General features: G+C 37.3%; 1 pseudogene; it reads right to left on the reverse strand.

Annotated features, from left to right (window-relative positions):
- Positions 1-15,393: 15,393 nt before the first annotated feature.
- On the reverse strand, positions 15,394-16,372 carry LOC113613700 (mesoderm-specific transcript homolog protein pseudogene; annotated as a pseudogene).
- Between the last annotated feature and the right edge of the window lie 317 nt (positions 16,373-16,689).

Below are 16,689 nucleotides of genomic sequence, written 5' to 3' on the forward strand. Positions count from 1 at the left end.
TAAGCCTCGTTCACAGAGGTTTTAAGTTAACACCAAAATATCTAGCTAAAAAATTGGTAATATGGAGTTGGATTAAATAGTCTTCTGACATATTTGGCTTTTTAAATATTTCTTTTGGCTTGGTAATAATCTTGTATATTTTGAATAAAGTGATAAAATTACAATAGTTTTTAGTTGCTATATATAGACAAATTTATTCAAATTCAAGTTGCTAACTGAATTTACCATATATTTTGACATCAGTTAGATACAATCTCCTATTGCAAAGTGCCTACGTAAATAAAAGTTATGACATTAAGTCGCTGTACATGAAACTTTTACCAGAGTCAAATTATTTCTGCATAACAATATGTCTCACAAAGAAATTCAACCTTTCAAAACTGAAAATATTTAGATTTCTTATCTGATGGCTTCCTCTCGCTAAAAAACTAGTTAGAATGTTATTAGTAATTCAGACGTTCTGAGACACTTGCTCTGGGATTGGGTTTCCTCTAGGAAGGCTGTCCTTAGGGTTCATGGTGTCATCAGATTTTGGAAAGCCTTCTCTGTTCTCTGTTCTCTAGATTTCCTTTCTTCTTCCCTTCCTCTCTCCTATGCTTCCCTTCCTCCCTTTTCTTTTCCTCCTTTCCTCCCTCATACTCTCCCTCCCTCAACTTTCTTCTTTATCCTTTCAATTGTTTAGAATTGGGTCACAGACTTACTTGACATACAAGAAATATGAACCTCTTTACTTCTCTACAACTATCCAGATTTCCATGATGAAGTCTCAAATTGTGAGACTACCCAAGTTGTAGAGAAAAAGAAATAGATTTAGCCAGCTTGAGTAATCTCGATCCTACTAAATAAAAAATGTTATCGAATAAACAGCTAAATGCTTCATATCTTTTACATAAAATGTTGCCTTACAGATTCCTGCCCCTCCCCACTCATCCTCGTCTTTCCAGCATTTTCATTCAAAGCAATGATTCCCTGGCAATGCTGAAGACTTGTAGCAGAGTACAGAGGGTTGTTTGTAGAAATAAGGTGCTGCTGTGTTGCAGCTCTGCCCTGTACAATTCACATGTTGGCCATTCAATGTTGAAGTATCTGATTAGTTAAAGCAATGACTTCAAGGGTCTAGTAAAATAAAACCTCGAAGTTTTAAATCATTAGTTCCATTTGGTTTGGAAGTAATCTTATATTAATTGGATAACACAGTCAAGAGAAATCAGCTATTTAACTACTGTTATAGTAAGAAGATAAAGGCCAAGACTGAAAAGAAAAACAGGGAGATCTGCAAAGAGTTCCAGATAGGAGGGAGATCTGCAAAGAGTTCCAGATAGGAGGAGTAAAGTGGGCAGCTGGTCTCTATGTTTAGCAGTTCAGTTCTTAACTTGCCTCCCTCTTTTGGAGAAAAATGAATCAACTTTTCAGCTTTTTTCAAATAGCAGCAGAATGAGAACTTTCCTTTTTTTTTTTTTTTTTTTTTTGCAGTACACGGGCCTCTCACTGCTGTGGCCTCTCCCGTTGCGGAGCACAGGGTCCGGACGCGCATGCTCAACGGCCATGGCTCACGGGCCCAGCCACTCCACGGCATGTGGGATCTTCCCGGACCGGGGCACGAACCCGTGTCCCCTGCATCGGCAGGCGGACTCTCAACCACTGTGCCACCAGGGAAGCCCCCATTTTACAGATTTTAAGGCTTTACTTTAACTGCTCAATTAAGTATATTTGTCTATGTGAGTATACAAAATTATTTATTTTATGCTTTTAATTTGAAAAATCTTAACATTTTACACACATATTTGTATGCTTAAATAATGGAATTTTGAGAGATAAAAATTCTACCAGATCTTTGAACTGTTGGAAGGGACTTTACCTTGAAGTTAATGAAACTTAAGTTACACTTCCATGATAACAGGAGAGACCCTAGAAATGTGTCCAAAGAGTCACAGAATTAGATAAAGTTGGTTAAAGTAATATATGGTATTTCTGTCCACTATTGCTTCTCTTCATTCACAACTTCTTTTTTGTCAGATGAGGCTGCAATGGTGGGAGGTATGTCTCAGATCAGGCCAAGGAGAAGCTGAGCTGTGGATACACTAAACTTGGGTTTAGTGGCGTATGGTTTCAATCTCCTGATTGTTAGTTAAATTACTGGCTACCCAGTTAGAGCTGGAATACTCCAAATGCCCACTGGGCTGATTCCCATGGGGGGACAGGGCCAGAGGTTGTATTATGATATGAATGGGTCTTACAATGGTCAACACCAGAAATATATGGTAGAAGATGAGAAACAAGGTCCAACGTACATAAATACACAAGCTGGTTTGTAGAAAATATTTCTAGTCATCAGATATTTTAAATTATAAGTGGAGGATTCAATTAACATCAGCACTCAGTCAAAAGAGAAGTTCTCTCCTATCCTGAATATACTCTGTAATGCATTTTATGAAATTCAAATGTACCCTACATTATTTTTATTTTTTGATGGCTTTTTGCAGTATGGAATATATGAGAATTTCTGAGTTACAGGACACAAATTCCTAGCAGTTCTACGAATGGTGATTACGTCTGTGCTGATGTTTAATGTTTTATGCATCTCATTACTACTAATAAAAACAAATTCAACCAATTATGTTAGGAAGATTAAATTATATTTTTATTCTTTTTATAGAAAGATATTATTTTAAAGAAAGATAAAACTGTTGTCATTTGAAGAAGTGATCAAAGCATATGCAGCCAAATGAAAGAAAAGCATTACAGGAATGTGTCAAGTAGTTCGTTAAATAAGTCTTCTGTATTATTTTTCTACATTTTGTAATGACTGCAATATTTTCCAGATATTTTAGCTTTGATTTTGCTGTGATTTTCTTTCTCATTCCAAATAAATATTCATGTTCATACCTAAATTTGTATAATGTTGTAATCTTTTCCTGAAAGACAACTACCGAAATTATATATGGTTCAGGTTCCACAAAACTTAAGTCCACCTTGTAACTGAATCTAGAACAACTGTAGATGTGTATAGGCAGGGAGTGGGGCTGTAAAAGGGTAGAGGAGGGGGTAAAGCATGGTGGGTTCATGAGAGGAGGAAAGCCACATCTTCATCAGTTCATTTAGTTGTCCTTATCACTCTTTCTCAGGAGATGTAATAGAAAAATGAGGTCCACGAACAAGTTTTAGATGAGGGTTGGTACCTCCAAATGCATCTGGAAGATATATGGGAAGACAGAGTAGCCCATGAAAGCCAAGTAAAACTTTTTCTTTCAAATCTGGTTGTTTGAAATATGCCTCTATTTGCCATGAAATGTTTTAATGTTTGGAATCTTTTCATTAATTTTCCATATTCTCCATTGGAGCGGGTCTATATTTCATTTTATGTACTGCCTTTCAAAGTCCTGATTCTTTGTAGTTCAAAACAACCTGACACTGGGGAGCCCTAGCCATACTGCTTTACCCAGGGATGACACCTCTGTCCATTCCATGGCCCAGCTCCATCGCTAGCCCTGACTTTGCAGAGTAATTCCCTACTTGTTAAGTCCAGCACTTTCCTCTATAGGAGCTGTCCCCTAGAGTTTGGGAACTCTTTAAAGGTGTGATAGAAAAAGCTAGTGCAAATGTTTCATCTGGTTTTGGTTTGCAGGTTCCAAGCATATGGTTTCCAAATGTTACATTTGGAAAGTGGAATTCAGTAATTCGCAAGCATTTTGATCAAATCAATGACTTTATCCATTGTCTTCTGTGAATGAACAATACATGATGTCTGGCTCTTTTCAAACACCCTCTTCCCTCCTCTTATATATTCAACTGACATGTTCTTTCAAAGGTTAGGAGCATTTGGGAATCTGTATGTTTTGAGAAGAAAGGTGAACTCATTAGCTTCACTTTCTAAATATTTTAATAATGTAACTGAAGCCTGGAATGCCATCTTTATTCAGTTCTCTATTTTGTTTTTCTGCCACAACTTAGCACTTACAGTGAATGGCAATACATATTAATAAGAAGGAAGCTTAATAAGACTCAGGTTAATGATGATAATTATTCCTACATGGTGTATGCTGACAGTGTGTGCAATGATATTCACTCTTCAAAAAAGCCCCAAGGCAGTACAGATAATTCTGACACTGAGTACGTTATCTGAGAAGAAGGTTAACAATGTTATGTGATACTTGGCTTTTTTTCTTTTCCTAAGTGAACATTTTAATTACCTGGGGATAATGTCCATGACTGGAATTCAGTCAGTGGGCATAGGGCCAGTAACTTTTCAGGAGATCCCTGAGACAGACTTAGAATTTTAACCATTAAAAATCATAGGCTTGGCTTCCCTGGTGGCGCAGTGGTTGAGAGTCTGCTTGCCGATGCAGGGGACACGGGTTCATGCCCCGGTCTGGGAAGATCCCACATGCCGTGGAGCGGCTAGGCCCGTGAGCCATGGCCGCTGAGCCTGCGCGTCCGGAGCCTGTGCTCCGCAACGGGAGAGGCCACAACAGTGAGAGGCCTGCGTACCGCAAAAAAAAAAAAAAAAAAATCATCGGCTTGCAAATAGGGACACTATCTAGAAATAAATAAGCATAGTCAAGAATTAAGAAAAGGTCAGTGTTTTAACTCAAATTCTCATGGTGGGTTCCTAGTTTGAAGTAAATATTTATATTTTAATTAACCATGGTAAAAGCATGAAACTGTAAAGTTCTCCTTCCTTTATTCTTTTCCAAGTCCATCAAATTCTCCACAAAACCAAACACTCTGATGCTTACTGACCTTGGTGCTCTGCTTTTTATTCCTCTATTCTAGGTTGCTCTCCAAACCTTCATTTACACGTGAAGAATAATGACAAGTGACTGATTAACAGTTCAGAAAGACATTCCACTTTTTTCCTCCCAGGGTCAATTGCCTTTTCAGAAGTATTACAACCTTAAACCAGGCATCTCAAATAAAACACCAGCTAAAGCCTGTCAAGTAACATTAATGAGTGAATCTGGCCTACTGAGAATTGTAGTAAAACTAAAAGAGAGGCTTCTAGAATGGGGGCTATCATTGCATGTCTGCAGCAGATTATTTCCAAACAGACATTCTGGTCCAGTTTTGCTAAAAACATACTTTTACAAAAGAAGCTTGAAATGTGGATTTTTGTGAATTCCTCCCATGTTTAAATTTTGTCCATGAATTCAAACACTGCATAGCTCAAGCATAACGTGTCAGGGCCAAAAATGGTCCAAAGGGCACAAGTTTATAACTTCTGCTTTGAATGGAAGGGAATATGTTGCAATAACTATAACTCACACACTTCTGTTCCCAAGCTCAAGAAACTGGAGGACCCACACTCCTCTGATGCATTTGCAACCCTCTGCCCTTCCTCATGCTCTTCCCTTTGCTCTGGGTGACCATGCTGCCCACTCCACCCTGGGGACCCACTCACTTTGGATGGCCTCTGTTAAATGTCACCCTCTCTGCAAAGCTTTCTAAGCCCCTTCTCTCTTACCAAACCATATTTCTACTACCTCCATTGGAGAATGAGTCCATTTTCTCATTACGTTGCTAGGGTATCTGGCACATACTGTAATTGGCACTTAACATAATGTGCACATACTAAATATCTGTGGGTGTGTTGGTCTCCACAGTTACAATGTCAAGTCCATATGCAGAGTCCATTTTTTATTACTTTATCAGCATCACAGTATCTGCTTCATAATATACAATAAATATTTGCTGAATGAATGCATGGATTAGTGAATGAATATTAGAAAGCTACTTTGAAGGCTTAAGTATTCTTGTAAACATCTCTGCTCCCATCAGGGGGTGAGAATATGGAAGACATTCAGTACGTATTTATTAAATAGGAAAAGAATGTCAACCAATGGGGGAGATTATTCTTTGAAGAGTTAGGGGGTGGAACATAGGAAATTCTCAGCGCTTGTTTCCCTTAAATCATTTCCCACCAGGATAAAATAGGTTCTTAAAATCTCTCTGATCCTAAAATTTAATTTAAAATATAAATTATCATACATATACATATACATATATGTGTGTGTGTATATATATATACACACACACACACACACACACACACATATATGATGGAGATGTATTCACTGCTTTCATGATGACCTTTTAACATAGCCCTTAGTGTGTCTTCTAATTGAGGCAACTGTGTAACGGCATCAGTATCACAACTGAGCTGTTACTATTGAGGCAAAATTATACAAGGTCTATCGGTTATAACGTAAATTTTTTCAGAAGCAAGTCAGGATGAATTTGAATAAAAAAGGCATCTGGCAGTACTCTAGCCAATTGGTATTTATTATAAATGCACACACAGTTATCTGAAATACAGTTGTTTATATCAAAGGTATTTAGTCTGATCATCACATTAGTGAAAATCTGCTTGAGTCCTTCTGTCCTGAGTCTTCTGCTTGAGTCCTCTAGGAAACTGCCTTACTAGAGCCTGATTTTAATTTAAAAATTTAGATTGACTTGGAAATATGTTAATGATTAAGCTAACAATCTAGTGTAAAGGTATCATCCAAGAACCCTATCCTTCATGTTGACCTAGGAAGATACATAAAGGTGAAAGAAATGATGCTTCTTCCATAATAGATATTTGCCATGCTTGTGGTCAGCTTTTATTTTTGCAGGGAAAGTACCAGTAGAAGACAAACTGCTTGTTCTGTAGGTGACTCCAGCTAGCTGAATAGTTTTGCAGACAAAATCAAATTATGAAGGTCAGTTGTTTAGTCACTTGTACATCTTAACAATTAGCCAATCAGTTATATGAGAATCAATCAATGAATTAAAGATCTGGGTTGTAGACAGCTGTGGCATGGCAGTTGTGCTTTTAAAAAGAAAATAAAAGTTGTTTGTTGCTTAGCTTGTGTTGGCGTGCTGCACACATAGCATATCATGATACTATTTGGGAACTTGTGCTATTTTACCTAACTTCAGACAATTCAACAATGAGCAGTTATGAATCGTGCACATTTTTCCCACTGGGGTCATGCATGCAATGTAACCAAATTTGAATAAGCAGATTTTCAGAGTGTATTTGAATCTCTTTCTGGGGGCTAAAACAGACCTGCCACTGGTCTCTCCATTTCCTTTGGTAAGCCCTTGTATATTAAGCAGTGGAAAATAAAACAACAAATGTTATTCAGCAGAAAGATAAAAGCCCAATCTATGTAAAGTGAGACAGAAGAAATGGAAACAATGTGGATTTGGCATGTGAGCCTCATAAAATGCAAGCGTGAATTTCCTCTCTCAATGAGTGTGGTCCAACATTAAACGAAGCATGGGGCATGCTTATGAGAGATAAGATCAGTAGTTAGAGAACATACAGCAAGCTGTTTTACCCATTGAATGTAATTTCACTCCTCTGATCTATTAGGCCCTCTTGGTGCACATCTTTGTAGATTTTTGCTAGTTCTCAGGAATGCATTAAAAAACCCTACGGGCTATAACTGAAATTACTGAATATTTTTTAATGTCTCACATGTTGACAGCCCCAATTTTCGTTATGTAAGAAATAACTGTCGATAGTGCCATTTAAATCCCTATTCTTTAGACTTCTGAATGCTAATGGCTGGGCTGTCGAACTTCAGTTTTTCCTGTAATCGTTATTCCTGGTTTCCTGTGGTGGATATGTATCGAACATAAGAAATTAGCTGCAGAGAGAATTAGAGGGTGTAAGACTGAGTCATGTAAATGCCAAAAGCTTTTTGTGACATTTTTCAGACTTTAAAAATGGAAATATGTTATTTGCACAGTAGCTCCTGATGGAATATGACATACTGCAGCGATGTGGTGAGTTTAAGATTGGGCTGCAGGTCATTAGGAAGCCTCTGTGTGAGAGCCTGGGGCCTGAGCAGAGGAATGGAAGTGAGCTATTTGGAAGAAGCACGGCATTTGCTGACGAGCCAAAGAATCCTCAGATCAAGAGCTACTAATGACAATTGAGAACTTGCTTGAACCTGTTACCATAAGTAAGGCTTAGGAATATAATTTTCAACTTGATGTAACCTTTGTCTTTATTCCAGATGGTATTACATCATCATTATTACATCAGCACACACACAAAAAATCATAGGGCTAAGTACATACCTTAACTCTTATATTTCAATTAATGCTGAGCTCTTTCATTCAGCTGAAGTAAGAAATCTTTCTTAATAGATTTTGAAGCTTTTTTGGGTCCTGAGAGGCATGGAGGATGGTGTGAGGGGCACATAGAATTTTCTCTAGAGGAAACTGGAGGACTCCCATCTGTCACACTGTCCTTCACCTTCTGTTCCAATCCCTTTTAGCTTCTGAAGCCTCTTAAGGGGGCAGAAATGTCTCTGGTTTCACCTTTGGTTAGCAGAAAAGATCTCTCCAGAGGTTTATTTCTACTTCAGGGGATAGCCTTGCAATCCACTGAGCCCACACTTCTTCTAAACATGGGAACATGGGCATACTTACTTACTTACTTATTTATTTATTTATTTATTTATTTGGCGGATAAAGTAGCTAAGTAATCTTACGCTAATTTTGATATATTCCTGCAGGGTTTAACGTGCTATCATGAGAAACAAGCTTGCTTAAACTTCTCTGTTTTCTATTCTAGAAAATTCAGTGTTCAGTTTTTGAAAGATACAGAATCTATGAAAACAAACACATGATATTTGCAAGAAGAAGTCAGATGACCAAAAGGACACCTGAAAGAATTTTATAAGTGCAGTCTGGATACAGATGATTAGTGAAAATGATAAGACAAAACAAAACAGGAGGCAGGGGTTTTGACAATTTTTCCTTTCAAAAATGTCTTTTGGGAAGCCCCTGTCCAGAGTTCTCCATGCACCCTATAAATTTAATACTGTTTTTCCCCTTAAATTCTCAGTGATGCTTAAAAATGCCATTAAACCTCTTCTCCCAAAGCAAAAAACTAGTCGTCATCTTTGACAATTTCCTCTTCATGTTCTCCCTCCAGCTTACCATTAAGACATGTTTGTTTTATTGCAAACCTCCTCGTTTCTCCTTGCTTTCTCCCCACTGCTGCTTCTTAGTCCTGACCCTTGTTTAATCAGAACTAGACTGGACAGTTTTAACTGGTCTCTCATCTTCCTGTCTCACCCCATTTCTCCAACTTCATTATTTACATAAATATTTCACCGTTTTATGATTGTGAAATATTTATATATTTTTTCCTTCTTTACTGATGCTCAGGCACCTTGCAAGTAAGTGTGAGTCTGAAAAGAGTAATTCATTGCTCCCTGGGAGCCATAAAAACCTGCAATCATGTTCCTTTCCAATCATGTTCTTTTCTTCCCCTGCTCAGTTGAGGAACACTCTATTTTTCAGTTGTCCACGGGAACGAGTTTACATCAACAGTCAAAAGCTAGTCACAATTTGATCCTTTCTTACCTCTTGGGTTTACTTGCATTTGCCTGTGTTCAACAGCCCACAAGCCAAGCTAACAGCATTATGGCTTCATGAACTGTCATTAATTTTCATAACTTCATACTTTTTTCACATTCAGTTCCCTGTGCCTGAAATGCCTTTCCCTATCTGACAAATATCTAGTCTTCCTTTAAGACTCCTCCTCAAGGTCATCTCTCTCTATTTTCCTTACACTCTCAGGCTGAGTGAGGGGTTTTCTCCCTGTAGGCCTTTATACTTTGAAATGTATTTATACTTCTGGATTGACTGTGATATTCAAGGCCCTTTATGACAACGGCTTTGTTTTATTCACCTTTGGAATTCTAGATTTTAGCACTTCAGGGGAGAAAAATACATAACCCAAAATACGCCTCTTTAGCATGTTGATTACTTTAGGCTGATTATTTTTAAGAAACAGCATACAGAAAAGCTCTGGGAACTGCATAAAAGTTTTCCTTTTCTAAGAAAAAGGAAAATTTAGATTTGTAAGGGAAATCGCCACTTGTACTGGTATTGCCCTGGCTGTACTGGGAAGCGAAGGATGACTAAATCTTTAGAAACTATTACCAGTGGAGAAGGCAATGACAAATCTGCATAACCGTATGTTTGGTTACTGCTTTTCCTGCTCACCTCCCATAACTGACTCCCCAACCGCAACACCTTCTTTTGTCTTCAGCTGAAGATAATATTTAAAGTGATGGCTTCAGCCATTTTAGAGAGTTACTCATTTTTCCTGGGTCTCTTCCATATATACTGGAAGTACCCATGTTATGGAACTTTTGTTTTTTTCTCCTGTTAATCTGTCTTATATCAATTTATTAGACCAGCCAAAGAACCTAGAAGAGAAGGGAAAGTTTTTCCACCCCTACATCCACAAAACCAAATCAAACCCATCGTTGCAATGAAAAATAAATGAATGAACTGAAGATATAACTCAATACTTTCTCTTTGCATTAATTATGAAAAGCAGTGGAAATCAAACACACTGAATATCCGATATACTGCCTGTACAGAACATGACCCAGGGAGCAGTAAATTCATAGAAGAAGCATCTGCATTTTTCCTTGAACAGAGTCTCTGCTCACTTTGAGGTGTACCCATCAATGCCATTTGAAGAAACACTGTTCTGCTAACAATGTGCCACTTTGTTGAATTCTATTAGAGAATTTCACTACAGGTTTAATTACTGCTCACCTTGGTGTCAGGCTGCTTTCTCTTTATTAACTAATCATCTACTGGCCCAGTGGGGTTCTTCTAGCCTCCAGGCTTCTCAAGATATGTCAAATCAGATTATCTGCCTTTATTTTACATGGATTAAAATTTAAGTTTTTTCTAAACTCAGTGAAGAAACTATCTCCCACCATTTAATATATACAGACTATACCAAGGCATGAATTTATATAGCCTGAACTGAGTTAGTCATCAGAGGTTTGTTAATTAGCTTTGGAAAAGTAAGTTAGCACAACCATACCAGTAAATAGATATATTTGATGAAATTTTTATTTTACTTTACAACAGAGAATATCGTTGCGTTGTTCAAATGGTTTCTAAATACTGGTTATGAAACAGAGATCAGAGACCCGGCTTTGTGTACACTAACACGACAACATCACAGTTCAGAACATTTTTGCTTCAGGAGCTCTCAGAAATGAAGATTTGATGAACTGGGTTGGCTTTGAAGTAACTGTTATTTGTAAACTGTTTCTGTTGATTCCAAATCAGTATGCTGAGAATTACTTCTATAAAGCCTAGCTTTCTAGAAGACTTTCATGTTGAAATCTTCTGAAACTTAAAGGTGAGGTATTTTGAAATATCACAGAGTGCCAAATGGCATAAAATATGTCAAAAGTATCTTCTGATTTTTAAACAATTTGAAAATCAGAGTTCAGTGTTTTATGATCTTTTGAAGTGTACTTGAGTCCCTCTAAGTTTATATTCTATGAAGCCTAGTCATTATGTGTTATAGATAACAAAGCTTCCTACCATTTTTTTTTTGTCTTGGGGTATATGTTTGTATGACAGTCCAATACATGGTTAATAAAATGTTAGAAGTTTTCTGTTAAGTATATATAATTAATAAAATACTTTACATGAATTAAATCAAGAAACTTAGAAGTTATATAATTTATTCACACAAATGAGTTGCTGCAGATCTAAGAGTAAAATTTATGATTTCTCTTCATTCCCAGATCTCACTGCACTTAACAATTTCATCCAAAAGTAATGGATAATTAGAAAATATTTGTTTTTCCTCACAATTGTTGTAGTTATTACATTGTTTCTGACAGATTTTGTATTACTATTTTACCTTCAGAAATGCAACAGTAATTTTTGATAAATTTCAGTTTTATAACAAATTTATGAGGAAGGGTAAAACTAAGGAGAAAATATATCTGAGTTATAAGTTATAATTGAAGTTATAAGTTCACTCCAATTTTATTGAGATGTTATTTGGCTTGAATTTCTCTTGAATGAACCTGGATTTAAGAATGAGAGAAGATGTGAAGGCTATGTTTTTCTCTTCATTTTATTTAGTTATTTAACCTTTTGTAGTCCATAATTAATAAAGAACTAGTATGAGGCTAGCTGTAAAGTTTTTTGTAATCAAATAGAGAAGTTCCTATCATTTTTTAATTTGCTGAAAATTTTTATTATGAATAGCTGCTGAAATTTGTCAACTGCTTTTTTCTGTATTGATTGAGATGATTACATTTTACTTTTTAAGTCTATTAATGTGGTGATTTATACTAATTTTCAAATGTTGAAATAGCTTTGTTTAGTAAATCCCACTTGTGATTAACCTTTCTATATTTTGTTGTATTCTATTTGCTATATTTTGTTTATCTTTGTGTCTATTTTTGATAGATTATTGCCCTGTAATTTTATTTTTCCCTGTTTTCCTGCCTTTTCTGGTTTTAACTAAGCATTTCATTTGATTCCATTTCATCTTCTCTCTTTCCATTTTAATGTTTCTTTTAAAAAGATGTTAGTGGTTGTCCTAGAGGTTGCAGTATAAATTAACTAACCTAAGTCTACCATCAAATAACATACAGCACTTCACAAGTACTGCAGAGATCTTAGAGTATTTCTAATTCCTCCATCTCATCCCTTATGACATTATTGTCATTCATTTCACTTATGCATATACCATGCATTCATTGCATTCCTTTAAATAAAACATAACTATTTTAGATCAATTAAGATTAAGAAAACTAAGAGATCTTGTTTTATCTTTATTTTTTCCTTCTCCAGTGTTCCTTCTTTCTTTATGTAGATCCACATTTCTGATCTATATATTTTTTTCTCCTTGAAGAACTTCTTTTAACAGTTATTTCAGGGAAGTTCTGTTGTTGATAAGTTCCCTCAGTTTTTGTTCATCTAAAAAAATCTCAATTTTTCCTTCACTTTTGAAGAATAATTGGTGTTTTTCCCCCCCTTCAATACTTTAAATGTTTCATTCCATTCCCTTCTTGCTTGTATGATTTGTGATGCGAAGTCTGCTGAAATTCTTATCTTTGTTTCTCTTTGGGAAAGTTCCTGCCAAACCCTGCCCCAACTCTGGTTTCTTTCAGGATTTTCTTTTTGTCCTTGGTCTCCTGCAGTTGGAAAACGATATACCAAAATGTATATTTTATGGTACTTTTCCTGCTTGGTAACCCCAGAGCTTCCTGGATCTGTGGTTTGCCCTATTTTATTAACTTTCTAAAGTTCCTGGCCATTATGAAAATATTTATTTTGCTCTATTCTTTATTCTCCTCCTGGTATTTTGAATATGCATATGTTGTACCATTTGAATTTCTCCCACAGTTCTTGGATGTTCTTTTCTGATTTTTTTTTTCATTCTTTTTTCTCTTTGCATTTCAGTTTGGAAAGTTTTATTAATCTATATTCAAGCTCACTGATTCTTTCCTCAGCTGTGTCCAGTCTACTGATGAATCCATCAAAGGCATTTTTCATTTCTGTTACAGTGTTTTTGATGCTACCATTTCCTTTTGATTCTTTCATAGAGTTCTCATCTCTACGCTAGAATCAGAGAAAAGTCCCTCTCCCAGGTGGAATAAGGCTCTGGTAAAGTCTTTCTCATTGGAGAGTAGGCATTTGTTATGGAGAACACTTTGGGCATATTTCATAATGGTTACTCTACCTCTCCCTGCCCTGCCAGAGCCAAGACAACATCTTTCTTGGCTCCTCACTGTGAGAATCTGGTGGGGCTCCTGGAGTAGAAGTGCGAGCCCCTCCTAAGATTGCAGCCTCAAGGAGTTTCTCAAACTAGTTTTCTCTCAGGTTCTAGCAATTCATCAAAATTACCATTTAGTGCTCCTATCATGTTATGGCTTTTGCTCTAGGAAAGCCAACTTCAGTTGTGGCTCTCTGAACTTGTCTGTCTCTCCAGATTTGTGGTGGCAGCTTGTCCTGTTGCCTCATTTCTCCCAGGGGTCTAAGAAAAGTTTTTGATTTTCAATTTATTTATCTTTTTTTCTTGTTTTTAAGGGTGGGAGTGATGACTTCGAAGCTCTTTCATGTCAGAACTGAAACCAGGAGTTCTAATTTTTGATTCTTATGATACCTTGTCATTCTTTGCTTTCAGGGCTATATTGTCCTCAAAAAACAAGATGAAAAGAATTCTTTCCTCTGCTATTTTCTGAAATATTTTGTGTGAGAGTGATTTCATCTTCCTTAAATGCTTAATAGAAATTGCCAAAATAAGCCAGGATTTCTTTTTGATTATAAATTCAATTTCTTTTATAGTTGGGCTTGTCAGATCTTTCTATTTCCTCTTTTGTTAGTTTTTTAAAAATACAAACTGCTTTATTTTTTTTGTCAAAATTCATTTTTATTAATAGAAAATAAACACTTATTCCAGTTGTTATACTTGAAGTTGCTAATAAAAAAAAAGAATTTAAAATCACCACTTAATAATCCTGTTTTAACTAAGACAATGAAACTGTGGCTTAAAAAAAAAAGTATTCAGCACCATTTGCTCATAGAAATTTCAGACTTTGTTCTTAAAGTTTCTGGAACTTCCCCATCTGTAAAGTACAGGAATTGCTGAGCTACATGAGGAACCCTCTCTGGGACAACCAACAAGAAGTTAAGCAATCAGCATATATTCAGCCTGGTAACTTGGACTGTACAACGATCCCCTCCTCTCCACTCTGGCTCAGGACGGACATGCTTCTAAGCACTGAGGTATGACGAGTCCGACTGTTATTAGCTGGAAAGACCAGTTCTAACAGCAAACAACAGTAAATCTCTGGCACAGAGACTACTGTCCTCAATGTTCTGTGATTTTAGGAAATTCTGTAAATAGCTTGGCTTTAGTTCAATTTACTCAGAAATGAAACATGTTTAATAAGGTTAAACTACTCTGCTAGAGTAAGTGTCTGCTGGTTTAGTGTCCTTATAAAATACATACATAATACGTGTAGGTAAATCATAGTCTTAAAGTATACTTAGAATACTGCATTACTGAAACCAAAGTCTAACAAAATGACTACAGTTAGAAGCAGCTAATGAAACTAAATCCAAAGTTATGACAAGGGAGACTCATTCTCGCTTGAAGCTGTGTCACTTAGAGAATTAAAGCCATTCAAGGTGAGGTGAAGGTGGCACCTTTAGATAATTCCAATCAGGGCCAGAAATTAGCATTTCTAAATATTTCAGAAAAATCCATAGAAGTGTTTCAAAGCCTTTTATGCAAAAGAATGTCTGTCTATCTTTCTGCATCAGTGAGCAGTAGTGCCCATCAGAATTTCCTAATAACACAAAGACAAAGGCAAGTCCATACACTTGACCAGATGTCAAAGGAATGGGAGGTGGACTATTAGGTCACCCTTAGAGCTTCTGCTGGCTTTTTACTATATGCTGTTCACCAGTGTGAGTCAGGCGGACTTTTGTGAGAGAATAGTGTTTAGTGGCCAGGACCTCTTATGGGCGTTTCTTGCTAAGTGGAATACACAGCAGATAAGGGAATAGGGGAGGTAATACAGGGAAGCTACTCTTTCCAGCTCAGAAGGAGTTGATGAAGCCCATATACGCATTCAAGAAGCCCATGGGATCCTCTATATCTGTGGACAGTGGCTAATGTGGTCATCCAGAATTGACACTGTGGACCGCGGCAGCATTTTCCTGTACAGCTCCAAAAACTCTGGATAGGGATTCACTGGATCCAGTGGCCCATAGATAAAATGAATGGGAATAGATACAGAGGCAAGAGCTCCCACACAGTGTCTTCTAAACTTCTTCCTTTGATTGATGTACTGCAAGAGACTGTCGATAACCAAGTTCCCGTCATTGTTGTGTATCCCTGCCCACATGCCCCACAGTTCACTCTCAGAGGGTCGGGTGTATGGCCCAAAGACCGGGGTGAGACCTCGAGAGAATATGAAGAAGTTCATCAGTCGCGTGAGGATGGATGACAGCCTGCCTCCATCTTTGAGAAGCTTTTGGAGAAGGAGAGGACGGTGAGTCTCAAGAAATATACCTCCATTCGACAGAGACTCTTGATGGTAAGCCGACCAGGTCGATTCTGCTTGAACCTATAGAGAAACTCCTGAGCAACGATATCCCCATAGTCGTGAGACAACAGGTTGATCCTACGGTTCGGTAGCCCCAGATGCCGCAAAAGAACCTCCACGATGCTGGCCTGCTCGAATATGGAATAGTGATGTGGTCTCGGTTTGTCACTGAAGCCAAAGCCTAGGAAATCAAGGGCAATCACTCGATGAAACCTGAGGGTCAGACCTTCCCAAATCTTGTACCAGTCATAGCTGGACGTTGGAAAGCCGTGTAAAAGCACAACTATCTCTGGACTTCCAACCACACCCACAGAGTCTTGGTAGAAGATACGCAGTCCCTTGTAGGTAAAAAATTTGCCTGATGACTTCCATGAGTGAAGAGCAGGGGAGAGCTGGCAGGGCGGGATGTGCAGATAGGCCGCAAGCAGGGGCACAGCCAACAGCCCCACATGGACCCACCACTCCCTCATCCTGATTCAGGTAAGACCTGGGCTACAAGACTCCATGTTTGGGGCCAAACTGCTTTTGAGTCTCTTTTTTTCCAAGAAATGTTTTCACTTTATTGTCTAAGTTACTAGCATAAAGTTGCTTACAATATTCCATTATATGAACATTTTGTAGTAATAGCCACTAATTCAATTCTGCTATTGCTAATTTTATTTTTTCTTCATTAATCTTCACATATGGTTTCTGTTTTATTAGTCTTTTAAAGAACCAACTTTTGGATCTGCTAATTTTCTCCATGTTTGTCAGTCATGGATTTCTGTTCTTTATTGCTTCCTTTTCT

The sequence above is a fragment of the Aethalodelphis obliquidens genome, unplaced genomic scaffold (genome assembly GCF_003676395.1).
Source record: "Aethalodelphis obliquidens isolate GAN/ISIS:26980383/991018 unplaced genomic scaffold, ASM367639v1 scaffold4, whole genome shotgun sequence".
NCBI lineage: Eukaryota > Metazoa > Chordata > Mammalia > Artiodactyla > Delphinidae > Aethalodelphis > Aethalodelphis obliquidens.